Source organism: Acomys russatus, chromosome 13, assembly GCF_903995435.1.
Source record: "Acomys russatus chromosome 13, mAcoRus1.1, whole genome shotgun sequence".
In the NCBI taxonomy this organism is placed as follows: Eukaryota; Metazoa; Chordata; class Mammalia; order Rodentia; family Muridae; genus Acomys; species Acomys russatus.
Genome location: NC_067149.1, coordinates 27,764,614 through 27,791,483, shown reverse-complemented (window position 1 = coordinate 27,791,483; position 26,870 = coordinate 27,764,614). Strand labels below are relative to the sequence as shown.

Here is a 26,870-nt window from a genome sequence, read left to right as displayed (position 1 = left end):
ACCATCACCGAGGGTAGGACAGACTCAGGGACTCATTCATCATGATTTGTTGGCTAACCCCAACCGATGCTGGCATTCTTAGTAGGTAGCCCGACTGTACCCGTTTTGAATCCTGGCCACTTCGACTAACCTTGTGGTGAGTTTCTTTCCGTACGTGGAAACAGAGGCCATTAGAGTTCATGACGTGGAGGAAACTTTGACAATGCCATGACATTGTGATTCGTTTCTTTGAGTCTTGCCTTTGCCAAGCTTCCCTTCTCTTCTGATGTACACCAGAAGGAGCTGGCACCTTCCCAGGCCTTGGCTGTGGTAGATTTGGTGTGGCCCCTCTGCCCAGGTGATTGTGGTGTACAGGGTCTGAAGATTTTGCTGAATACCAGTGAGTGTGGCCCCACTGCAGATTACTGTTCTAAGCTTTATCTATTCAGTTATTCTAGAAAATGATGCTGGCTCCTGTGGAAGAATCATGCTGGGGGCAGAGGGAATTAGGGCCTTTGGAGCTAGAGTTACCCAGTCCAGGGATTCTGCAACTTTGCTGCAGAGGACAACCACCTGGGAGGTTTCTAAGCTTTTCAGTGCTCATATCATACTCGGAGTCATTAAAACCACAACATCTGCAGCTGGTAGGAAGATCCCCACATGATTTTAATGTGCAAGAGATTTGCAGAGCACTGTCCTTAGAGACAGAGAATCTATATGGCTCCAACCTGCTGTGGTGAAATGGCACATATTCGGTGAGTGTCATCTACAAAGGCTCTTCTTTGAGATGTGTATGGTCCTTCTGTCCTGGATACTTCTCTGAAGGCTTTAATCTTGGGACGGACAGACAGCCCAAGTGCTGTTCCCAGCCAGCATCAGTATGTCAGTTCGGTCCCCAGAACCCACATTAAAAACAAACTAACAAACAAACCCAGGTGGAATAGCATGTGCCCACGCCTGTAATCCCAGTGTTGAGGAGGTAGAGACAAGCAGATAACTGGAGCTTACTGGCAGCCAGGCTGAGGTACTCAGTGAATTCCTGGCCAATGCACAACTCTGTCCTAAGAAGTGGCACCTGAAGCTGTCCTCTAACCTCTGTCGACACACACGCACATGCATATGCACACACGTGTACGAACACAAACAACACAAAGCCTTTGTGGTTTATATTGAGCAGCCTAAAGAGCTAGAGTTCTAGGAAAGTCTAGGAAGTCGAAACTCACCTTCATGGCTCTGTACGAGCTGGAAAGAAGGCAGTAGGAAATGAAGACGCTGGCTGTACATCTGACGGTGTGATTCAGAATGTAGTGTCAGCACATCTCTGTAATCTCAGCACTTGGGAGGCAAAGGTGGGAGGGGGGGTGAGCTTGAGGCTGGCCTGGGCTACATAACAAGACTGTCTCAAAACAAGACTGTAGATGACCGTCCTAACCGGGATCCTTGGAGTGACTTATTCATGTCTGGGAAGGAACGTAGGAATATCTGAATGTATTTTTTTAAATTTAAGTAATTTATTCAGATTATATCTAAATTGTTATCCCCTCACTTGATCTTTCCATTCTCCCCTCCCGCCCCCCTCTTTCACCCTATTCCCCTCCTCTAGGTCTGTGACAGAAGGGGACCTCCTTCCCCACCATATGATCCTGAATGTATTCTTCATGTTTCGCTTCCTTTGGCTGTTTTCACTTTATTCATTTGAGAAGCAAATCTTGTCACACTACAGTGATACCGTTGCTTGGTTCCCCAAAACAGGATCTTAAACAGAGTATAGGGTCTCAGTATACTTGGTGGCTTGTATTAATCTGGCTTAGCTAAAATCTGAAAACTGATAAATATTTAGATCAAGATCTGGATTCTATGCCTCTCTTGAGAATTTAAAGGCTCTTCCTTCCCTGGGCTTTCTCCCTGGATGACGGTAGTCATCAGCACTTGTCTTGTTGTTGTTGTTGTTGGGGCCCTGTGTTCTCAAATTTGCCAGTCCTGACTCCTTCAAGAACATTAGTCACCTGACTGAAGTCTGTAGTCTGCACTGTCACTGTTACCTGTAAAACATGAACCCAGAGTGCTGGTTCCCAGTCATCTCTAGGGACTTGGTATCTCTTACATACAAAGTCCCATTGCGTGCTCTCTCTCTCTCTCTCTCTCTCTCTCTCTCTCCTTTTTGCTCAAGACATCTCAGTGTTGAGATGGAGGAGATTTTGTGCCCTTCCCCTAAAGCTCCTCCTTCTTCCACTGTCTAGGACACACTATGAGATGCTCCAGGTATCCCTACCCCTTTCTGTAGAACAAACTAGTTCTTCATGAAGCCCTGTTTTCTTTCTTTCTTTCTTTTTTGGTTTTTCGAGACAGGGTTTCTCTGTGTAGCCTTGGCCATCCTGGACTCACTTTGTAGACCAAGCTGGCCTCAAACTCACAGTGATCTGCCTGCCTCTGCTTCCCGAGTGCTGGGATTAAAGGCGTGCGCCACCACACCCGGCTCTGCTTTCTTTATTAGAGAAAAAAAGTATTTAAAAACCAAGCATGGCTGGGCATGGTGGCACACGCCTTTAATCCCAGCACTCAGGAAGGCAGAGGCAGGTGGATCACTGTGAGTTCGAGGCCAGCCTGGTCTACAAAATCAAGTCCAGGATAGCCAGGACTGTTACACAGAGAAACCCTGTCTCAAAAAACCTAAAAACAAACAAACAAACAAAAAAACAAAAAGCAAAACAAAACAAGCATGGGCTGCTAGGTGTGCTCATTGCTCCCAGGGTGCTGTTGCTTCTGGCCCGTGCCGGTGTACAGAACTAGGAAGTGTGTTTGCAGATCAGCTCCCTTGTGCCTATACATTTGGGCTGATTTCTTTATCTTTCTCTTGGGGCTGTCAGTTTTAAGAACATTGTCCACATGAATACTTTGCAGTCCTGTCTAATACCACAGGACTCAGCCTTTGGCAAATCAGATTTTGATGTTTGTGAAGTTTTGTCTTGAAATAATAATGTCAAGAATATCTCCAAGGGAGGGGGGAATGAGGAAGCCTCCCTTGATAGTGATTCTGTAGACACTATTTAAACAAAAACGACAAAACAACAACCAATCCCATGTTCATTTGTTCTAATCACTGAAAATGTTGGCTCATCAGCCATCCCTCCTAATCTCTTCTTACTTTTGGAACATATGGCCTAGTTGTTCCCGAAGGTGGGCAGACCTGCCTGCTTCTTTTCCACAAACACATTCTGTCTCCAGCCTTCTCACAATGCCTATTGTAATGCTGAGCTGGCACTTGTATGTCTCGGAAATATAAGCCAAGACACTTCTCTGAGATTACCATCAGAACTTTGCTCTACATGCAAAATCTTATTTTGAATTCAGATACACAATTACTCACCCTGACTTAATTACACTGCCTTAGGATAGTATTAAAACAATGGTCTTAATTATTTTTGGGGGGTTTGCAAGAGTAACCTGTTGTGTTGTTAGGAGGGTGAACTGCTGGTCTTTGAGAATTTCATAGATTAAAAACTCAGCTTGGTCCGGGATGGGGGTGGGGATCCGGGGTGAGGGTGGGGGCTGGGTCCTTCATGCTTATTCAGGAAGTAACACTACCTGGATTCAGTCCCCCTGCCCCTCATGATGCTTGATATAAACCTAGTCATGCTTAATGTGTCTCTATCAACTGTTTAGAGAAGTGAAAAGAGAGCTGGCTGGCTCCTAGGTGCTGGAGGTGTGGCCCTTTGGTGGTTTGGAAAACATTCTGCGTTTTAAACAGCAACACCTATAATTATGGAGGCGTCATCCCTTCCATAAAAAAGAAAACAAAACAAAGACAGCAAAGCCCTTCTGCTAACAAGGTGTAGTCATAGCATGCATGTGCTCACCCTTTCCAAAACCTGCCTGGCATTTGTTTCAGGGCTGGTGTGTGTGGGGGGATCGCTCCCATCTTTCTCTGGGCTCTCATAAAACAATACAAAGGTAAACAATTGGAGGGCAATTAGCAGGCTCTTTGGGGTAACAGGAGAGAGAAGTCACCCTGTTATTAATGTCAAAAGAATTAATCATGGTTTACATAGGTGATTTAGTAGCTTAACTTTGCAAGTGGTTGAAAAACAAGAAACTAACCAAGTTTTACCAAGGAAGCCTGTTTGGAGGATCAGGCAGGGCACACAGAGCTTACACAACTGTCTGTTGAGATGTGAGCGGTTAGAAAAGGGATCATGTGTCCCCGGCTTGTATCTGTTTGAGGCTCAGCTGGGCCTTGGCTTGAAAGTGAAGATTTTGACTCTGCAGGGTAGAAGTGGATTCTGAGATTCTTTGGTCAGTAAGTTTGTCCACGTAGCCCAGGCTGGTCTCCAACTGTGCTCGTGAGTGTGAGGGTACAAACGTCAGCCACCATTCTTTGCACTTGGCATGTGTGGTGTACACGATTGTTTACCAGACTAGAGGTGGGTGTCTTCCTTGATCACTCACAACTGTATTATTATTATTATTATTATTATTATTATTATTATTAATTTTGAACCAAGGTTTCTCAATGAACTCGGGTCACTGATTTAGCCAGAATCCCATGTAGGCTTTTATTCCCTGTCTCCCCAACACTGAAATTATCATGCTACCATGCCTGGCTTTTTACATGGATGCTGGAGATCGAACTCAGTCCCCCATGCTTGCATAAACATCTCCCTAGCATCATCTGCATTTAAAAATCACATATTTAGGACACTTTTTGTTTTATTTTGAATTATGTGCCTGTGCCCTCCTTTGTGTGCAAGGGCCAATGGAGGCCAGAGGAGGGCATGCGATCCTCCAGAGCTGGAGTTACAGGCGGTTGTAGGTGCTGGGAACCAAAGCAGGGTCTTCTGCCAGAGTAGCAAGTTCTCAACTGCTGTATCTGAGTTTCATGCCCAGAACACACCTTTAAGGAAAGCCAGGGTTAGGGCTGGAGCAACAACTCACTGCTTTCTCAGTAAGGATAAAGCACCCCAACACCTATAAAAGAAGCAAAGCGCTGCTGCCCATGCTTGCCACCCCACAACAGGGGGTAGAGACAGGCAGATGGGGAGGCCTGCTTAGATAGGACCCTCAGATGGGGTGAGCATGGGCTTCTGGGTCAATGAGAGAATGTGTTTAAAGGCAACCGCTTCTGAGAAACACCTCTGAGTGTACCCCTCCCCCCCCACAGGTCTAGGGCCTTGTATCTAGCTGAAAAGTTGAGCCTTTTCAGGTAACTTTTGGAGGAACACCCTTCTGAAGCACTCCCTCACATACCCTGACTCACTTTTCCTGGGTGCTATATCCTGTAAAAATGCTTGGTTTTGTTTTTTTGTTTTTGTTTTTTGTAGACTAGGCTGGCCTCGAACTCACAGCAATCCACCTGCCTCTGCCTCCTAAGTGCTGGGATTAAAGGCGTGGGCTACCATGCCCGGGCTTTCCTGCATGGGATGTCAAGACACAGTGGCTCCTCCGTTCACTTAGAGTGAGGCACACGCTTGTCACGCACAAGCCAGCTTCACCTGGGAAAGAAGCCCTGTTAGCTTTAGGTTCTGAGAACAGTCCGTCCACACTTCATCTCCCCTCTGTCTTTCCCTGCTTTGGCCGTTTACCCCCACTGGGAGAAAGGTGGAGGAGGGGCATAGACCTGAACAGGGCTCACTGTGGCCTCAGTTTCCCCACCTCCTGTAGAGAGATACTGAAGGTGGGTTTTTGAGGGGTGCCAGGCTGCCTGCTCAGTATACAGTGACTTCGTACTTTCGGTGGAAAGACCAGAGGTAAGGCCACCTGGCTTCTAACCCTGCATAGTTATTAGGCCTTGGAGAAAGGATTCTATGGCCTAGCCTTCCCTTCGCACTTGCAGTTGGTGGTTCTGGGACCTCATACCCTTTCCCCACTGTGGGAGTGCTAACATCAACTTGCAGAGCACACTGACGGCCATGTTCCTGTACAGTCACTATCCCATCCTTCAAACTGTCAAAAGAGGTGGGGCCAGGTTTTCACTGATGACAGCTAAACACTCTTGTCACGTATTTTCTTTTGAGCTGCTCACAAAGAGCAATAGGTGACTTTCCACTGTGCTTGTATTTACCTTAGGAGGAGACCTACGAGTGTCCCATGTAATTGGAGCAGCAAAATAAAGAGTTAAAAGTAAATGAAAATATTTAGGACAATTAGTGTAGTAACTGTACTCTTGTAAACACAGTGTGTTATTTGTGAATTATAACAAACTCAGGAATGCACAATCACCAAATCTTGTGATTTTATTAACTGTAAACTCACCAGAACATTTAGCATCTCACAAGTGGCAAGCGTTCAGTCTCCTTCGTTTCCCCATACTGTGCATATGTGCACTGACACTGTATTTGGAGAATGAAGTTCACATTTGATGTTTGGTTTAATAGTATGTGGCAGGACTGGGACACACACTGATCCCTCTAGGGAAACACTGGCTTTGGTTAACTTTAATTAGCTAATTGGGCACCCCCCCCCACTACTTAATATATAAGGAAATGAGGACAAGCACCTTTGCCTAGGTGTAATTAAAACTAGAATGATGTCAGCAGCAGGTTTTAAAAGGGATTTCTATTTATTTTATCACCAAAAGGTGGCGTCCTACCCCTATGCCCTTTAGATATATATATTAAAAAAAAAAAAAAAAAAAAAAAAAGCCCAAGCAACACACTAAAAACAACAACAAAAAAACCCCAAAAACCTCCTCGATTTAATTTAACAAAAAGAAACTTCCAGTTGATTACTGATAAATTAAAAATCTGTTCCCTGTGAACGAGATGTGACAAGTGTTGAAAATGGACCACTTGTTAAGCCATAGTGAGGTGTCCCTGTAATGTAAACCAAATGGGTTTGGGGTTCTCCAATAAGCCTGCACATCAGATAGTGTCATATCCTAAACCAGTGCCATTTTTGTCATAGGATTTAGAGCCAGGATTTCCTTTTGTATTTAAAAGTGTTGCCAATCTGTCTTTAGTCTCTCTTTTTTAGTGAAGTTAAAATCCAGACCAATGATCAGTAAGTAGCAAGCTAAGGATTTCATTGTTGGTACGGTTATGCCTAGAAAAAGCCAAAACAAACAAACAAACAGAACCAAAAAAAAAAAAAAAAAAAAAAAAAAAACCACCCAAAACAAAACAAACAAACAAAAACCGCAGCTGAGTCTGATAAACAAGATCACAGTAAGAACTGTTCTTCATGGACTATGCACTGATACAGTTAATATCACAGTTAAATAAAGAGCTGTTTCCCTGGAGTTACAATTGGACCACCAGCTCCATAGCATATATAGATTATATTTGGTAGGGCCAGCATAGACATTAAAAATCATGGCCCCCGCGCCCCAAGCACTGGCTACACTGTGGATTCCTATTTAATTCAATGTGAATTCCAAACATGGACTTCCCAGTATTGTCCACGGTTTTGTGAGACCAACTCGACACAAACCTTTTAGATCAGAGCCTAGGCCATAGCAAGCATTCAATAAATATTAGATGTGACTACTGACAGCAGTGGCCTGTGAGAGCCTGGAAGGCAGGAACTTACTCTACTTGTGTATTTTAAAGTACTCACTAGATGGTGTGGAATATATTATAAAACATGTATTAATGTCTTAACAAAGAGAAGGTCCTTTTACAGGATCTAAAGTACGTTTCAGGTATGTAGTTTCTATATAAAAACATGGGATGACTGGTCTTGTCTGCCTGGCATTCAGTGTTTTACAGCACAAATTCCACTAGGCTGTGTACCTTAGCACACACTGCTTTTCTCTGGATTTATTCTGCAATACCACTGAAAGGGTTTGTTCATTATTTTACTTTCAAAACATATAATATAAATTTAAATGGCACTCTCACATTCTCATTTCAATTTAGACTTAAACTCTGCAAATGAACATATAATAATATTTGTCAAAAGACATTATCTAAGAGAGTCTATTATGGTCTATTCAGGGTGTTATTTACAATTGTGTTAGTCTCAAGATGTGAACAGCAGTAAGCAGCCCCCAGCTCCCAGAGCACTTTGTGGGAAACCCATAGTGTGACTTACAGAATATTCTCATGAAGAATTAGCCTAGCGGACATACCAGCTAGTCAGTAGCTGGAAATCCTGGCTTGGGAGTTTGGCAGCCTCTAGTGTGATAGGTCTAAAGAAAATAATTTCTGTTTTCTAGAAGCCACAGCAGTCCTGTATCTATGTGCCGTGTTGGAAACAAAAAAATCAGCTTCCCTGGCTCGTTGATAAAAAGTGCTTTTTGTCTTATGTGTTTTTTAAAATATTTAAAAAAATATTTCATCCGGGCTCCTCTGGTACTTATTTAAATTTATACACTCAAACTTCAGAACAGCAAAAAGAAAAAAAATCTCACCTTCCCAAAGAATTGCACAAAGCTTTTTTCTCACGTGACTGATGTTCAGGAGAGCAGGTAATTTGTGTTAAACAAGTGATTGACATGCTAGCCCCCGGGTGTTTTCTTAAGAGGCACCGTGGCAAAAACACAATTCTCCTTGCAGCCACTTTTGCCCAAGTGGACCTGGAGACAGTGACAACATTCCTGAAAGAGCTGACAAGGCTAGGGGCGAGTAAGTTCCTGCTCTCTTCACTCTCTCGCGATTCTGAGATGCTGGGGGAAATCCCCCCCCCCCCCTGGCTGGAGGGGTTTCTGTTTCCTTGCAATCGGGGGTTTGTCCTTCAGTTGAACTTTCACCTTCCGAACTCGCCTTCTTTCATTGGACAAAATGCCGAAAGAAAGGGGAGAGACCGAGGGAGGACCAGGGATCAGGCTCCCGGCTGGAACGCTGCCCTTGCTGCCCTCTGCTCCAACTGTCACCCAGGCGAAGCACTTTCACTTTTAACTGGAGGAAACTCTATTCCCGCCTGTCCCCCCCTTCCCCCGATTTTTTAGCTCTGACCTAAGCGAATCGCTCAAGCATTCCCCTCTGCGTCCCTACTTGCTGACACTCCTCTCCATTTCCGTGGATCTGAATGGGCCCCTCTCCCCTTCTTTTAAGGAGACCCCCCCTTCCACCCCAGGTCCCTCGTTTTTCATCTCTTTTCATCCAAGTCTTCTTTTGCCTTGGAAGTGTTGTGGCGTTTCATTCCCCGGTCTTCGGGCTCTGCCTCCCTTTCCTCCTCTTCCCCTCCCCACGTCCCTCACTTGGCAATTGCGATTTTTTTTTTCCCCCAAGCGAGCCCTGTTGTTTACCCAGCAGGTGGATGTGACGTCAGGGACGCACAACAGCAAAAAATAACAACATCTCCCTCCGCGACGCGATGGCCTCTCTTGCGCGCCTTATTTATTTATTTGTTCCGGGATGCGGGGGGGAAGGGAGCTTGCGACCCAAGGGCGCCGCATCGGGGTGCAGGTCGCGCTCGAGGGGTCACGGGGGCCTTGAGAGCGCGCACAGCTGGGCTTGGGCCGGGCGGGGGGCTGGGGAGGGCCGGGGGCGCTTCGCGGCCGACCGCGCTGGCGCGGCTCCGGAACGAGTCCCGAGCGGAGGAATCTATTGTTATTTATTGTGTGGCAGCTGCACGCTGTGCTCGCGACCCGGCCCTCGCCCGCCCGCGAGTGCGTGTGTGCGCGCGTGAGTGTGAGCGGGGGGCGCGCGCGGGCGGGAGTGGGCGCGCGCGGGGAAAGGCCCCGAAAACACCTTAGTTTGCACCGAGAGACCATTTGCCGCGGGTGAGTTCGTATTTTTCCATTTCTGCTCCACTTTTTTTCCCCCCAAGCCGCCTCCTGCCTTGTTTCCGCCACTTTAAACAACAACAACAACCAGCACAAAAAAAAAAAAAAAAAAAAAAAAAAAAAAGAAAGAAAGAAAGAAAAAAAGAAAAGAAAAAGAAAAAAAAATCCTACTTTTCACCTCCAGGCTCCACGTGCATCTACCCCCAACCCTCTGTTCTCGACTCGCTCCGGAGTCCGGGCCCAGGCTCTGCGTGGGTGGGGGCCGCGCTCGGGCGCCGGGCTAGAGGAAGCGCGGGAGGCTCCAGCACTCTTGGGTCTATTTGCATAAGTCACTATAGGGTGCGGAGGTGGCAGCACCGACCAGCTGGACTACCCCTCGGCCCCTCGCGCCTCTCTCTGCGCTCGCTCTAGCCGCTCGGGTAGAGCGATCAATAAGCCCAGGCCGCCTGTCGCAACTTTGAGTGCCCAGTGTCTGCGCCTGATGGCCTCCTGGTGCGGGTACCCAGGACTCGGCCGCGGTAGGCAGGGGCGTGTGGCATCATCTCCTGAGCTCAAAGTTTGAACTTGGAGCAAACTTTCCCCTGGTATACAAGGGTGCGTGCCCCTTCTGTGCCTCCCGGCTGCCCGGGAACGGTGGAGGGCTGAGCAGGGACGCCTGCGCCCTGGGCCTGGTGCTTAGCGACATCCTTGCAGCCACGCGTGTTTTGGTCCGAACTCAGCGATGTGAACGCTCTCTAGCTAACCCCTGGGAGCCTGGAAAACTCATATCCACACCCGCGCACCCTCTGCCAGACACGCACCCCACGCGCGTTAGGCCCCCGCTTGACAGAGACGGCGTCCAAGCCAGCCATAGCCGGATCGCGAGTGGGTATGGGGACAAGGCGCACCTCGAGGACCCTCAGCGCTCGCACTCTCGACCCCCTCGCCACCACACACTTTCGTTTCTGACCCCATGCGTCTCTAAAGCTCAGGGATCTGCTCTGCCACACGCGTGTGCCACCGCGTCCCTCCGGCCCTGTCCCGGCCACCGATGGCTCTCCGTTTCTCGCCTGCGCGCAGCTTTCCTCCCGTGGTCTCGGTACTCCGATCCAGTCCCCCGGAGACATCTCTCTGAAGCCGACCAGACGAGGCGGCGCGCGCTTCGGGTGGGGATCGAGGCGGTGGCGGCGGCGCCTAGAGCCTGAGTTTGCCAGCTGCCGCAGGGTCGTGGTCATCTGCAGCCTCCGCCTCCTCGCGCCCCCGCCTCCCGCTCCCCCCACCTCCATCCTGCCGCGCTCGGAAACTTTGATTCCTCGTCCCCCTCCCCACCTGTTGTGAGCTCCGCCTCAGTCCCTAGAGACTGGCGGTGACACACACGGGCGCCAGGGAGCTCCGCGCCCAGAAACAAAGTCGCATGCCCCCCCCCCCCAGTGTTTGCTTGGAAATTGCTGCCTGCAGCACCCCCATTCCCGCGCAGCTCCCGCCCCCTGGGAGCCAAAGGACTAAATAAACAGTTGTAACTCCAAACCTTGCGCCTGCCACCGCAGCCCTATCCCACCCCTTTCCCCAGTCCTGCCCCTCCTTTCTTGTTGTTGCAACTTTGTAAGATCCCAGGAAGGTGCTGAGACTAAGGCTCAGGCCGTGCTCGGGGTCTCCGGATTCCTGCAGGGATTCCCCGGGGCTCATCCTCCTCCCCTGTCCCCTCGCACTGGGGGTCCTCTCCCTCTGGCTACCCCTTCTATCTCTGGTCCTAGCCCCCTCCGCCAAATCATCTCGTCCTTAACACACACACACACACACACACACACATACACACATACACACACACACACCCTTCACGGAAAGAAGACTTGCTGAGGGGTCGCCCCGGTCTCTCGTCGATCGCAGACCCCGAAAGTTTGCCGAAGGAGGACGGCGCTCGGCCGGCGAGCTGCAAAGGGCTGCGGCGGCGGCTTGGGGAAGCGTGGAGTTGCCGGTGCGTCCTTCCCGGACTCGGTGGGTAAGTCGAGGCGGCCGTGGCAAGCGCGCCGGCGAGGGGGGTGGGGAACAGGGAAGCGGGGCGCTGCACCAGCCAGCCTGGGCAACCAGAGCTCCGCGACCAGGCGCGGGGGATCAGGGAATGTGCTCATCCTGCTGGTAGGTGAGAGCAAATACGGACCTTCTTTCTCCCTTTTCTTCCCTGAACCCGAAAATCAGGAGATCAAAGTTAGCCTGGAATATGAAGTGTAAAATGTGGTGGCATCCCTCGCTCTACTTCTCAGCCCGCTCCCCCCTTATAACTATTAATTATTTCCAAGCCATTGTGTCCAATACCCTAGCTGGTCTGATTGCAAAGGGTATTGATTTAGGCTAGGCTCTTCCTGTGCTTTCATCTTAATTTATTTTCTTATTGCTTGACTAGAGGACCCAAAATGAAACTTCTTTTTTCCATTTTTCTTCCACCCCACCCCCAGTCCCTTCATCTGAATGGTTTAAGTAGAATAATGAAATTAATGTGAACATTTCATTGGGTTGCATTTGAGCTAATCCGGTACTCTGCTGAGGGCCCAGGGTTGCTGTCACGGCTGACTCCAGGTATTTTCCAAGTTCTGTTTTCTTATTTTGTCTCTGCTCTTCAAGCAAGAAGGCTGCGGGAACATTTTGGATTCCGTTTGAGGAGTCTGCCGGTTGAAACCCTCTGCACTTCACCTTCCTTGGGCCAAAGCCTGAAAGAACTTGTAAAATAGCTGAACTGAGAAAAACCCAAGGATATTTAAGGAATTTTTTCTGTTCCTGAAAATGTATTGGAGGATTCAAAATTCTTGCCTTTCTTGCACTTCCATATTTTTTCACAGCGAGAATCAGTTTGGGGGTTGGCTTGACAAGAATTTAAGTGAGCTAATAAGACTTGAGGTGTTTTCTATTCAGGGGTGGGTCCCTTAGTGGAAGCAGCTGAGTTCTTGCTATTTCTTTTTCATTCAGATCATTTTCAAGAATTCCATTCGAGTTTTTATTTTGAAGTACTCATCTCTTTAGAGTCTAGAAAAGAAAAACTGAGTCCAGAAAAGAAAAACTGGACCCGCATTAAAAAAAAAAAAAAAAAAAAGGAGTGGCTTTGGCCCTCTTTGAAATGTCTTATAATTAAAGAGCATTAAAAGTATAAGTAAAATTCAAACACCATTCAAAAAGTGTCAATTAAAATCTTAGTGCAAAGGGGGGAAAGGTTTAGCATCTTTCTAGTGGGCCGCAGCTTCCCCACTCCCCCCATTTTGGATTAGTCATTGTTTGAGAGAGAGGGAAAATTCACTTTTTTTTTTTTTTTTTTAAAGTAAAGTAAACAGCCTCCAACTGCTGAACCTTGACAACCCAAATTAAGGAAGCAGTGGAGATCAAACAGGGCTGCTGCTGGGCTGTTGTCAGGAACTGCTTTAAGGGAGAAGCCAGCAAGGCTCTATGTGCAGTTCTGCAGAAATGGACCATTGCAAATACTTATCTTTATTGTGCAAGCGAAGCCTCAGTTGGAAGGAAATACCCAGCCTCTGGGCTGCATTTGAGTTCCTATGGATGCCGAATTGCTAAATAAGTTACTATTTTGTAATACATTTCTTTTTTAGGAGAAGGCACCCAAAAAGGTATCCAAAGAATATTAAGTCATCCGAATTCTGTCTGGCTTGCAAACCAGAGCTCACCGTGGCATTCTTTTTACCAACAGTACACTCCCACACCAGTTAGAGAACATTTTTTCACATCCAGTTTAGAAGATTTGCCTTCTCAGGGAAACCAGGGTTTAAATCTGCTGTGTAGTTAAAAACAAAAAGAAGAAACCCAAGTGATAAAGCCTACTCTTGGACTTTAAAGAGGAGAGAGCCTCTCTAGATTACACATGACCTTTTTTTTTTTTTTTTGATTGACATTCAGTATGACCAGCTGCTACTTTATTTAGGTTCTTTGTAACTTGGCCTCCCCTGTTGTCTAGGAAATTTTAACTACTTTACATTTTTTAAGGAAAGTACTAATGGCAATCACTTCAGCATTTTATTTTCCCAGGTTTATTTATCAAGGTAAAATGAATGAACCATCAATTATTCAAAGTAACTTTTAAAGGAAGGGCTTTACATTGCTGGAGATGTCTTCAGGGTACAATGTTTATATTTGAATCCTGAAGTCTAAACTGTGTAAAAGTTTTTTCTAGCTAAAAACTATCTCCAAGTTAAAAACCATCTTTAAATCATTGTCATTTAAGGCTTGTATTTTTAATTAGTGCCTGTTACATAGTAACTACTTTGTTGCTTTTTTTTTTTTTTTTTTAAATATATGCTAGAGTTGCATAACCATGTACACAATGTGTTACAAAGTCTGGTGCTTTTATTGGGTATACCTTTATTGTATAATTAAGCAGTGTGGGTTAAACATACACATGGATTCTGTTAGGCAGTTTTCTGCAGTATATCATGTTTTTTAAAAAGCTGTAAATATTTTCTAGTTAAATCACTAGTACCAACAATAATAGAAGTTAATCGAGTTAATATTGGGCCTAAGCTTTTTGACTTTTCCTGTGACTCAGGCTTGGCTGCACATTCTTAGGCTCTGTGGAAGGGTCCTTACTTCTCTCCAGACCCCTGTGGAAAGGTGTTGTGTTGGCAACAATTGAAATGAACAGAACAGGGCTGGCTGGCGCCCCCACCTCTCTCTGACCCTCTCCCTACCCCCCCCCCCACACATGTGTGTGTATTTTGACAAGTTTAGGAGCTGTAGGTCTGAGCCCATTTCAGTGACTGTAGCAGGAGTATTTTACAGAAGATAGCCAGAGTTTTGCCTTTTAAAAATAATTTTAGGCACACGTTAATCAAATTTCAATAGATTGCAGGATGACAGAAAATAGTATAAATTTTGTTTATGATTTGGTTACTTTAAGGTACTTACATTAAAGAAACTCATTTAACCCCTGAGAGCAGAACGTTAAGTAGACAGGGAAGCCCTGCAGAGGCCTCCAGCTGCCCTTCGCTCTCCCGATAATCTTAAATTACTACAATTTAATTGCAACTTCAAGGCATCAAGTACGGGCTGTTTCTGCAGATTTCAGAAAGGGTTTCCAGAGCTTAGCTTCGTTTACACAGGTGGTATTTTTACTTAAAACCTTTTTTTTCCTGAGTACTCTTTCCTTACTTTACACGTTAGTTAGTATACCTCAACTATACATTTCAGTCATTTTTGCTAAGTAAGCAATAGTGGCCATTGTCTTAAAGCAAGTTTTAAAATCTAGAATATAAATACATGCACTAAGCAGGGAATTGGTTGTCTATAGAAAGAAAATCCAAGAAAAGCAGTTGATGACTGAACAGGTGAATTCCATACATTGAAATTTTATGTATACATTTATTATTTGCAATGTCTTTTTTTTTTTTTTTTTTTTTTTTTTTTTTGGATTGGAGTAAATCCCACCAGGTGATCAAACACTGAGCCTTGAGAAAAGCCAGCCAGAAGGGTTTGCAAGTCTTCCAAATGAGTTTTCCCAGACTTGTTACCTTCCCCTGAAGGCCACTTAGCCATAGGGCCAGGCATGGTATGCAAAGAGCCCGTCTTCAACTGGATTTTGAAAATTACTTCTCTTGCCTGATATTTGGATGAATTAAAGTTAGGGATGCCAAAAGCTGGTGCGGCAGCAGACTGCGAGATGAGATGACTTCTTAAAATAGGGGCAAACGTGGCCAAATTAGGATGCCTGCCTTCTGCATGCCAGTTAACCCTTTTCTCCTGTAGGAGATTCTTTATCTCAGTGTGCATGTTGCCACAGGGTTAATGGACAGAAGGTAGATTTGGCTTGTGTCCCCAACCTGAAAATAAATGTAAGGAGCATTTGATTTCAAGAACTGCTTTGCTTTTGCTCCCTTGAGTGATGTTCTTGCTCTGTGGGCTCCGGGCTGGTGTTCTGCAGAGAAGGAAATACAGCGGTCAAGTGCATGACCCGGTAGGAGAGACAGACAGTTTTCTTTGTTTCTTTAGTAAGTTATTCTTATTAATTACTGTCAGTTTGTGGGAAGGCATTTCTCAAACCTTATGTAAAAGGTAGCTCCTGTTCATAAGAGAGTGCTGGAAGCTGCGTTCTTTTCTCCACGTTTATTCACGTGAGGTATGTGGGTCTGGCCGGCTTGTAGACATCTCTCTGAGCCTTGTTTTTCCTCTCTGCTGTCCCCTGACACCGGCTTTTAATGTATCCTTTGCCTCTCGAACACAACAGGTGCTTGTTTGGTTGTTCAGTCTGTGGTTCCGAAAGTGAGACCATGATTTTCTAGGCAGCCACGAGGAGAAAGAACTGCACGTGAGCAAAGGCCTGGTACCTGAGCAGGTGCAAAAAAAATGCCTTTGCCTCTGTTACCTCCCCAAGTCACTCTGTTTCACAAAAACGTTGGTGTGGACACTTGGTGGGGGTAGGGAGGAGGGAGGCTGTTTTCACCCGCTGAAGTTCACAGTGACACTGTAGTCATTTAAGGCTCTGGGCGGAGAGTAGAGGACACTTGGGGCCTTCTGGTGGTTTGATCTTGCTCTTCCAGGCCACTCAGTTGTTAGGTTAAATTAGTTTCCTCAATCCCAGTACTTAAAGTAACTAAATCATAAACAAAATTTATATTAGATCCTGACAACCAATAATCTGTTTAAATTACATTAAAGTATCTGGGCAAAATTTTAATTAAAGACCGAAGTACTGTCAAGCCCTGTAAATATCCTGACAGGTCTACTCAAACGGAACTGATACCGTGAAATATTTACATATGTCTGGTGTGTTTGGAGCATCTCAGCAGTGCCCGTCCTGAGCTAATTGCACTTTCTTTCCAAATCACATTTTTAATAAAATAGTTTTTTTTTTTTAAAGAAATATTAACACGTACACAGAGTTTCAGAGTTCTGTTCACTACTGCAGTCTTTCCTCGCAGGATCTTTCTGTGATAAGTTTGTTTTCTCACATTGCTGCTAATTCAGTAGCTGAGGTGGAAGGGCCACTGGCTGGAAAGCGTGTCCTCCTGTTTGAAGACGGTAAAGGCTAGTGTCACTTTCAGAGCATTCAACAGGAAGATGGGAGCCGGTTGCCTATGGGTCCCCGGTCTGTATTTTAGAGTGGGTTCTTCCCCCCCCCCCCCACTTTGAATTCTGCATTTGGATACTTGTTTATTTGTTATCAGTAAGTCAGGGGGACAGTGACATTTTATCAAAGTCTCTAATTTTTGGCCTATCTTGTGCATGATGGATGACTTAGAATGCTAGGTTTATTTCCAGCGCCAAGCTTACTGTGAGTTCTCTGGACGCCTTTCTCTTGCCCATCCACTTCCGTGTCACTCTGCGTTTCCGCGTTTCCCAGGCTCCTGCCCATGGGTTAGGTGATAGAGGGCTATCCTCTGAGCTTAGCAAGTTAGCAAGAGGAGCTTGTTTTACAGTTTCAGGTCAGTGAATGAAGCGCTCAGAGGAGGGAAGTTTTGTCAGTTTTGCTGGAGCCCTGACTTTCTGGGCCAGGTGAACACAGGGGTCCAGGTAGATACTCTTGTTAGAGGTGGAAGGAGATTGCAGGCAGTCTTGTGGGCGTTTGGCTTTTGTTTGCTTGCTTTCGAGATAGGGTTTTGCTTTGCGTAACCATGGCTGTCCTGAAACTTGCTCTATAGACCAGGCTGGCCCCAAGGTCAGAGATCTGCCTGCCTCTGCTTCTCTAGTGCCAGGATTAAAGATGTGCAACACTACATCCTGCAGGCAGCCTTAATCTACATGTTTCAAAGTGAGGTGCTTTATTCAAGTGTGAATAAGAATGAATTTGAGACTGCATATGAATAGGATAGGGGTTTTGTTTGTTTGTTTGTTTTTTCGAGACAGAGTTTCTCTTTGTGTGTAGCCTTGCCCGTCCTGGACTCCCTTGTAGAACTTGAAGAGGTCCACCTGCCTCTGCCTCCTAAGTGTTGGGGTTAAATACACCACACCCCTGACCACCCACCCTCCCACCCTCCCACCCCCAACTAAAATAACATTCGTGAATCAGAACTCCGAGTGTGTGTATGTGTGCACTTGTGCACCAGTGTGCACTGAGAGGAGGAGGCCAGGGATTCTGCTCTGTCTCTCGCTTTCTGCCATATTTCCTTGTGATAGGGTTTCTTTGTGCTCTTGGAGTTGGCTGTGTTTCAGGTAGGCTGCCTGGCCAGTGAGCTCCAGGGATCTCTCTGTGTTTTTCCCTAGCACAGTGCTAGAGTTACAGGTGTGTGCAGCTACCCTTAGCTTTTACCTTTGTACTGGATCTAAACATAGGCTCCCGTGCTTATGTAGCGAGCATCCTTAGCCACTGGCCATCTGCCCAGTCCTTGAATCAGAATTTTTAATGACTAACAAGTAAAGTACATTTATAACAACATTTCTTCTGTAGTCCTGATGTCCACAGAATAGAAACCCATGGTCCCAGGTGATTGCTGTCACTGGAGGCAGCCAATGAAACCTACCCTGCTGAGTGTCACTGGCCATTTTTTGTCTTTGAGGCCTGGTACTGTGTTGTTGTTGATGTTTGGATTTGTGTTTAGAGTCAAAACCAAATTTTTTTTAACCAAACATGAATATTTGAATCTCAACAGAACTGTAGTTCAAATACAGAGGTGAGCACACAGCTTCTGTCTTCCTACTATCTGGGATGGGGCCAGGCTTTGTGCTTGAGGGAGCACCATCTGAAGTCTCAGATGCATAAAATAGGGAAAGGAAAAAGCTGGCTGCCTCAGGGCTCAGAGTCACCGAAGTGCCTGCGACTACCCCTCAGGAGCCTTTGTATTGCTTGGCCACTGTGAAACCTTAACAAATGTGGACAAGCTTCCTTTTCAGAGTTAAGCACAGAAGGACTTGTTGCTTGGGGACACACAGGCTACTCAAGAGCCTCAGGGTTCAATCAAGTGAAAGGAACATTCTGGAGCATCATTACCTCTCAGCAAGTGTCAGTTACTTTCCTCCATGATTTGCCTTCCTCCTGTTTGCTGGGTGCATAGTGTGGTCACCTTATAGCTGCTAGTTGCTGTCAAGTGGCGTTCTGGAATTCCTTCTTGACTCTCACTATTCAATTTTGATTTCGAAGTCTAAACTGTTCATTCCTTAGATTAACCTGCTGGCACAAGTCTTTTGAGTTCCCTAAGCATGTTGGGAGACTCTCTGTGTATGTGACGGGGCATGCACAGATACTGATGCAGAGAGCCTAGCCAGGGATGCCACACAAATGAAGAAGCTGAATCCTATCAAGAATGCCTCCTCCAAGATTATGAGATAAGGAAGATCAAGCTAAGGAGGCCGGCGTAACTATGCGGATCTTCATCCGAAGTTCTCACCACTCAGATCAAAGAGTTACCTACCTAGGTGAAAGTTGTCCTGACATTAGAGTGCACCTGGGTGGGGTCTGTGTCTGTGGTGGGCCTTTTGAAGTTACCCAAACTTTATTTTTAATTTGCAGTTGTAATCCTGGTATGGCCTCATTCTAATAACAGCTGAAAACTGTCCTTACTGTTTGAGACCTTACATTTAGGTGGCAGTGGGTTCTAGTCCCGTTTGGGATAATGGTGTGACACAAAGTTCATTTGCTGCTCTTTAGACCTTCATGCACTTAAAAAGAAAAAAATCCAGTAGACTAAACTTCAGCATTGGGGTGTGTCCACCACGCAGGGGAATGGCCCTCTAGAAGACTAGAAATAGAACAGATTGGAAGGATGGAGGTGAAGTGGGGGGAGACGGGGCATGGAGCTGTACCTTGCCATCGGCTGAGTAAATCCCAGCTTGGTGGTAACTGATGTGTCTTTGCTTGTTGAAAGGGTGTTAATCATTTCATTAAGAAAGGTTAAGTAATTAACTGATATTTCATTAGGGAATCAATAGCAGTCCCCTTTCAGTGATGTCTTCTAGTGATTTTTGAATAGGAAGTTGGCTGTGTTTAATTACATGGCGAGCAGGTTGTCAGATGTTGAAAAGCAGGGGACAGAGCACCTTCAAAACTATCACTGCCCGTGTATGATGGCAGAGGGTTCGGGAGAAAAGCCATCTATTAAAACAGTTCCTCGCATGGGCTCCTTCGGTATGCCACGCAGACTTGCTTCTATTTCGTGTGTCTTCTCTGGGTTTAAGAAGGATTCCAGTGTCTAAATGTGTTCGTCTTTTCTGAATCATTTTGTTGCAGCAGGGTGCATGTTGACAGCAAACATGGGCTCTCACTTGGGTTAAGGGTGCTAGGAGTGTGTTCTCTTCCTGCATGTGGACAGGGTAGGGTGGGGGGGGACGGGGAGGAGGGGAGTTGGGGCTGGGGGTCTGCTTCTGCTGTCACCTCTGTCTGTGTTAACTCCAGCACAGTTCCTAAAACATTTCGGGATGAGAATGGGGGAGGTCCCTCCCCACCAGTCTCCAGCACACCCTGTGTCCTGTTGTCACACACAGGGTCTGCTGGCATTCCTAGCAACTGAACATTGAACAGGTCTCCAAAGAGAAGTCTTACTTCAGAGCTCTGTTTTTGTTTTGTTTTGCTTCGGAAACAGCAGAGATACTTTTACTATATATAGAAATTTTCTGTGGTGGAGATGACTTTCCCATAGCATAGTGCTATCGGTAAGAATTCCTTAAGCATGAGGTAATTATAAGTGATTTTGAAAGCCTTGGAAATGGGTTTGGTTTGGAGACACGGGGCTTTGGGGTCTCTCCCCAGTGCAAAGTTGCTGAACATAACGGTAATGCCTCCAACCATCAGCAATGTGAGCTCCAGAGGAAGGTATTGGACAGATCTTTCCCTTAAAAGCTGTATGTTCGAATTTTTCAATTTGGGTTATGAAATATGTAAGGCACTGAAGGAACAAAAATTATTTATTTTGAGCATTGTGTGTCTGCAGTCCAGCTTCAAAACACACAATGGTTTGGTAAAAAGGCTGCTGGCCTCATTTGTCCTCAGCCTTTCAGAGGAGGGATGGTTTTCCCAGTTGGCAGCTTTTTGCTCCCTGCATGTATTTATACATTTAATATTTAAGTATGCGTTCCCCATAAGAGGATCGTATGTTCATGTGCAAAGGTTTATATTATAGCACCTTACTTTATGTATTCTTTGGCAACCTGGCTTTAAAAAAGTATCCAGTATAGCTGGTGAAATTCACCCATATGGGCACATGGAGTGGTGGCTGATTTTCCTTTTCTTATTTTAGCCATGCATGTTTTTCCTGCATATATGTGCACCATATGCACGTACAAGTTAGAAGAGGAGGTTCTAAGAGGGCGTCAGAGCCTTCAGAGCTAGGGTGACTGATGGGTGTGAGCCATCATGTGGATGCTAGGAATTGAACCCCGGTCCCCTGCAAGAGCAACAAGTGCTCTTCCCCCTGAGCCAGCTTTCCAGCCCCTGATTCCCCTGGTTCCAATTGGAGTGCTGAATTTTAACCCAAAACGAACTCTTTATGTTTGAACCCAAAACTAGCAGCATAAAATTCAGACTAACTGTTAAGCCTCCAGTCTTGACTCCAATTCTGTAATTTGCTTATTTGCATGTACTTTCAGAGGAAATAACCTTAAATAATCTCAACCATTTATCAGAGAGTTTGATTAAAAATAATCTTTCAAGTGGCCGATCTCTTCTATTAAGGAAGGGGGGAAATAGACATTCATTTGAGGGAGCCTAGCCATTTCCTCATCTTATTTAAAGAGTTGGCTTAGAACTTAACAGTTGCATCTGCAGGGTAGAGAGTTAAAGAGCGATGTTTAATTAACAGGCTCTTTATACTGCTGTATCCTTGGTATGATGTAGCACCTTGTTCTTCAGTGGAGAAAGTGATTTCTGCATAATTTAAAGGGCTGGCATCTTGATGGTAAGAAAGCCATATAAATAAAGATATGCTTAGATGAGAATCGGAATATGTTTTTAAAATAGTGTGCGTGTCTACTTTCAGCTCTGCTACCAAACTTGCTGCAGAAGCCAGAGTTGAGGCTCCCTGATTATGCTAATGACCAAGAGAATCGATGGTGCGAGGCGAGATGTCATCCGCGGTATAATCGGGGAGAGTTACCGGTTTTTTTTTTCTCGTCGTCATTAAGTATCAGTGATAAATAATGCACTGTTCACTCTGAGTAGATGGAACATATTTAATTCTGATGTACAGAGTTTCAATTTCATCGGGTTCATTTCAGAGTAAATGATAATCTTTGGTAATATGAGAGGAAAGAGAAAAGGCGTTTGTGTCAGCAGGACTAACAGGGGCCATCTCGAAATGTTTACCTTGACAAGCCAGGGAAGATTGGGAAAACTTTATTATTTTTTTTTTCCTGGCTACCTTGGTTATTTGTGCTGACATTTTATTAGAGTATCAGGCACTCAGTAAATAGCACAAATGGCTGGAGATGTTAAACAAAATAGCCTTACAGGTAGCTAATGCTTCTCTGCAGAAGGGAGAAAAGCCTAACGGAAGGGGATGTGTGCACAGTGTTCTCTGGAGATGATGAGCACGCACAACTGGGATGGTAGAGCTTGTTAGCCCTTAAAACAACAGACTTAGTTTAGGCAAAAAGTGGATTGCTCATTCTTGGCAGTGGTTTTTCAGCAAGGAGTTGGACTGGTACCATGGTGCCTTTAAACCTTCCGGGAAGCAGAGACCCTAACTCCTGTGTCACTAAGGATTCCAAATGCTCCATAGATGGGAGTCAGCTTTTGTTTTAATACTGCATAGTTGTACCAAGTGAGGGGAGGGAGGGAAGAAGGGGGGTGGGGGAGAATAATGAGCTGGTTTTATAGGTTGTAGGAACTGATGTTTAAAATGCATGAGAGAGTCTGATGGGAGCCTGCTTGGAGGACACTTCTTCCAAGGGTCCTTATAACAGGTCCTCTGGAAAGTGCAGTCCTGTCCTGGTCGGGGCCAGTGAGCCTTGCCTTCCCTTGCTTTCTGTCCCCTGCATGGGGCCATGCTGGCTCTGTCCAGCTCTGCCATCTGCTCTTCCAGCAGAGGTCTTCCCTGTGGTAAGGTGGGCCAACTGGGTCAACCATTGTGATCTGGCAGAGGTCCACTGGGAGCTAAGATCAGCCAGGCTCATTTTTATGTGTGTCCAAAGCCAAGATTTCAACTTGGTGAAAAGCTGTGGAATTTATCTCCCGAAGCGTCGCCCAAACTCTACTTTTTCTTTCTCTGACTGCCTGTGCTCAGAGACCATTGCTTAATGCTCCCAATTATGCGGATCCCTCAGTACTTTTGAACACCTGTGTGCAGTCAGATCCTGGGTGGTCATGGAGCCTGGCTCTGGCAACGGAGTCTCTTTTTGATTGGGGAAATCCCAAGGAGCCTAACCATACTTCCCCATGTGAGCAGAGGATCAAAAAGGGGGACTCATTTTTTTTAAAGTGTTGAACTTGAGCCCTGAAAAGTATCGTTAGAGTGTAGGTTGGGGCTACTCTTACACTAAGTCAGAAATGATGTCTTTAAACTATCTGTAGCTTGTCATATCATTATCTATATACATATCTTAAAGAGTATTCTCTTTCTCTTTTCCTTTGCCAAGTGAGCATTATAGTTTTGTATAGGAATGAGGAGGCAAGTGGGGGCTAGTTTGTTTTGGAGCCATGCAGTGTTAATGGGGGAGAGTGCTGGGTTTCTCTGGTATTAGGGATTGGGGGTGGGAACCCATCCGAGCTCCAGAGGACCCCATTGATGGTCCAAGCCAGTCACATCTTTGTCACAAGGAGACTGGAGACTAGTGAGGGGATGTGACGTTGACATATAAGTTCACATGTATGTATCTAAGTGGAATGTATTTGTGTACATGGCTATATACTGTATGTACATATGGGTGTGCTTTTGGAAAATGACAAGGTATTTTACAGGGTTTGCTTATTAGATGAAGCTGGCTAGGGAGCCCCAGGGATCCACCTGTCTCCATCTTCCTGGTGGTAGATCACACACGCATGCCACCATGGCCAGCTTTTTAAGCATGCTGTGGAGATGCTTAGGTTCTCATGCTAGCATGGCTGGCACCCTCTGAGGCATCTGCCCCTACCCAGCAGGCTTTACTTCTCTCTGTAGCAGAGGATGGTGGATGGTGGTGCTAGCAGTGTGCCCAGGCTCTTGTGCAAGCTGGCTACCACTGAGCTACATTCCTAGCCCAGGGAAACTTTCTTATATCATAATGTATCCTATCCAATTGTTGATGACGACTTGGTCCTTCAGTAAATGTATTTATATGCCATTTTCTTCTTTTTGAGAGCAGCAGCAGCTTGAGGGCCAGAGACTCTGGGTTGTTCACTGGAGTGTCTATAGGCATCCTGGGGTTTGTAGATCAAGCCTTTGGAGCTGTGTTGATGGACGGCATGGTCCTGGTTGTGAGTAACATAGTGTAAAATATCAGTAAGTATTCACAGGATCACAGTTCCTGAGGTTAAAAGTGGATGCACGGCACTGGGCGGGTGGTGGTGGTGCACGCCTTTAATCACAGCACTCTGGGAGGCAGAGGCAGGTGGATCTCTATGAGTTCCAGGCCAGTCTGGTCTACAAAGCGAGCCCAGGATAGCCAAGGCTACACAGAGAGCCAAGGCGGGGGGGTGGGGGGTGGGGTTGGGGGTGGGGGGTGGGGTGGGGGCGGATACATATGATTCTACATACATGCCATTCAATCTCTCAATGGCACCTGCCTGTGTGTCTTGCTTTTTCTGGGTTCTGTTGGCAATACTAAATGCAGGTTGGAAGATGGGTTTTGGGTGAGATTAAAAAAAAAAAAACAAACAAAGCAATTGTTGTATTTCTTCTTTCCATATCGGCTGTGGAGAATCTGAAACGTAGGTGTCAGAGGGCAAGTAGCCCATGAAACCAGTTCCTCTAACAACGCAGAAAGTTTGAGTCCATAAGCCCTTTGAACTCTCAGCAAAGACACAGAAAATGAACTAGAGTAGGGATTTGTAGTACAAGTCAAAGGGGGAAGGATGCTGTGAGTGTCGCTCACAGTGCCCACCTTACCCCTTGGATCCTCTTTTCTGCAGGACAGTGTAGTGATGGCTTTCAAGCTTTCGGATCTGCCCATGCTCCTTCCCTCCTCTCTTCCTTTCTTTAGCCCTCTCCTGGGACCTCACCTTTGACCCCCTTCTGTCCCTATTAACCTCCACTGCTATCACCTTCTGTGGCCTTCATTCCCGAAAGAGGTTTCTGGATGTTAAATTGGATGGCAGCCTCAGGAAAGAGCCAGCATCCACCATCTTATTCCAAAGTGTGAATTAGTGAACATGCAGATTCCTTCTGAGAGGGCTTCTGCTTCGAGGAGGAGCTGGTTAACCTTGCTCTGGAACGGTTGGCCCAAGCCTTGCAGAAGCCAGCCAGTGTCCTTGGTGATGCGTGTACTCTAGTAGCCAGTAAGGACACACTCCTCAGGAGGATGGAACGGGCTTCCCTTATGGGGCTCAGGTCTGAAGCAGAGAATGGGTTTTTAATTTAATTAATTAATTTGCTATTACTGAATTTGAAACCATTAAAGGGGTCACCTTGAACCAAGTGGTTTTGGCTCTCTTCTATATCTGGCTCTGATTCTCTGCATCTTAGGTTCTGGCATCCTGAGCGAGTAGTGACTGTTTGAGTTGCAAGGGGTTACTTGAGTTTGGTGGTCTTAGTGGCAGAACCAGCAGGAGGTGCACATGCGCAGCCTAGGCAAAGCCTCTATTGGCCCATGCAAACACTGCAGTTTGGTGGTGGATGTTGATGATTGTTACTCTTCCAGTTACCCGAACTCGTGTTTTATGACAAGGCATTGCCCTTTACTTCCCCCTTCTCCTTTCCTTGTTGGATTATGAGAGCTGACAAGGGGGATTCTCTCTGCCTATGTTCCAACTGTACCTACATTTCTTCCACACAAGGAAGGAATTGGCTCTCCTGGAACTCTTACTGTCTGTCTAAAGCCAGAGGGAAGGGCTGTAAAGAGTTTGTGTAAAGCACCCAGAGACCAAGCTGAAGGGTGGATGCTTCATATCCCCATAGCCTTTGGAGATTGCAGGAAGGGAGATAGGTCTCCCAAACGTTGTCATTATAGGCTGATATGCTTTCAGGACCAACTGACATTCGTAGCTTTCCCCACCAAGAACAGGGATTGACTTTATCAACCTCGGGAGAAAGAAGCACAAACCAGCCACAGTGATGACCCCTGTGGCCCCTCAGGCCGTGGTGGGTTTGTGGCACCAGAACCTTCCTTCATAGTATTTTCATATTCCCATTGGATACCCTTTACATGTCATCTTTGTCATCACTAAGGCAACTACTGAGGCTACGTAGTGGCCCCAACATTAGACAACATAAGGGTTTTTCCTTCTCTGTTTTGGGATTTGAATACATTATTTTTCCCTGGCAAAAATAATTTCAAATTCACTCCCAGGGAAATGAGGCACTGTCCAGGACAGTTAATAACCTGTAATCCACATAGATTCTCCATCTCTCTTTCATCCACTGTGTGTGCTGTTCAGCAGTTGGAGAGGGACCTTACATTGGCCTTGTATTTGTCACCTTGCACAGTGGCCATAACCTATCCTGGGCAAAGACTTGCTGCATTTGTCCTGGATGCACCTGAAGGAGCTTGGTCAGAGTTTTGTTTACTTTTGTCTGTGCACTCATGTGTGTACATGTGGGCACATGTGTGGAAGCTAGAGATCAGCCTTGAGTGTTGCTCCTCAGGTGCAGCCCCCCCCCCCTTTTTTTAAAGCTAGTTCTTTAATTGGTCTAGAGCTTGCCTAGTAGGCTAGAATGGCCAGGGACCCACTGTCTCTGCCTCCCGACACCGAGATAGCAAGGCCAACCCACCGTGCCTGGCTTTTCACGTGGGATCTCATCTGAGGTCTACAGGCTTGCAAGATGAGCACTTAAGATTGAGTCATCCCTCCAGCTGTCAGAGATGTCACTATGCACTGCTGTTTCTTAGGGACGATGTAAAGCATAGAGGTGGGGGTTTAAGTGCTTTTATTTGCCATCGTGGAAGTAAAATATGTATATAGATTTATTTATTCAAATATTTACCTGTTTATTAGTTCCCTCTTCATCCATTGGCTCAAAATTAAGACTGGGTCAGGAAGCATTCCTCTCTGACCACCAGCTGCCTCAGCTTGCTTTGGGATAATCTCGGATATTTTGACGCAAACATCACTTGGATGTCCAAAAGCAATGCCATTATTCCCGGGAATCTTTGTCAACAATCTTACCTCATTCACCTTCAGTCTTTGATTTACTAAATACATGATGACTTGGAATGATACGAGTTTTCTTTATGGTAGTTCCGATTTCTGTACCAC

At 46.0% G+C, this 26,870-nt stretch overlaps 1 protein-coding gene across 8 annotated transcripts in view; it reads left to right on the top strand.

Annotated features, from left to right (window-relative positions):
• The first annotated feature begins 9,506 nt into the window (after window positions 1-9,506).
• Foxp1 (forkhead box P1) overlaps window positions 9,507-26,870 on the top strand; it is a 602,856-nt gene continuing 585,492 nt past the window's right edge. Inside the window, exons 1-2 of one of the 8 annotated variants that reach the window (XM_051154977.1) lie at window positions 9,507-9,640; window positions 11,510-11,621. The gene's annotated coding sequence lies outside the window, so the exon portion shown is untranslated. Of the gene's footprint in view, window positions 9,641-11,064; window positions 11,622-21,519; window positions 21,617-26,870 lie in introns of those variants that run through there. The other 7 variants (XM_051154978.1, XM_051154979.1, XM_051154989.1 and 4 more) reach the window with 7 other exon arrangements.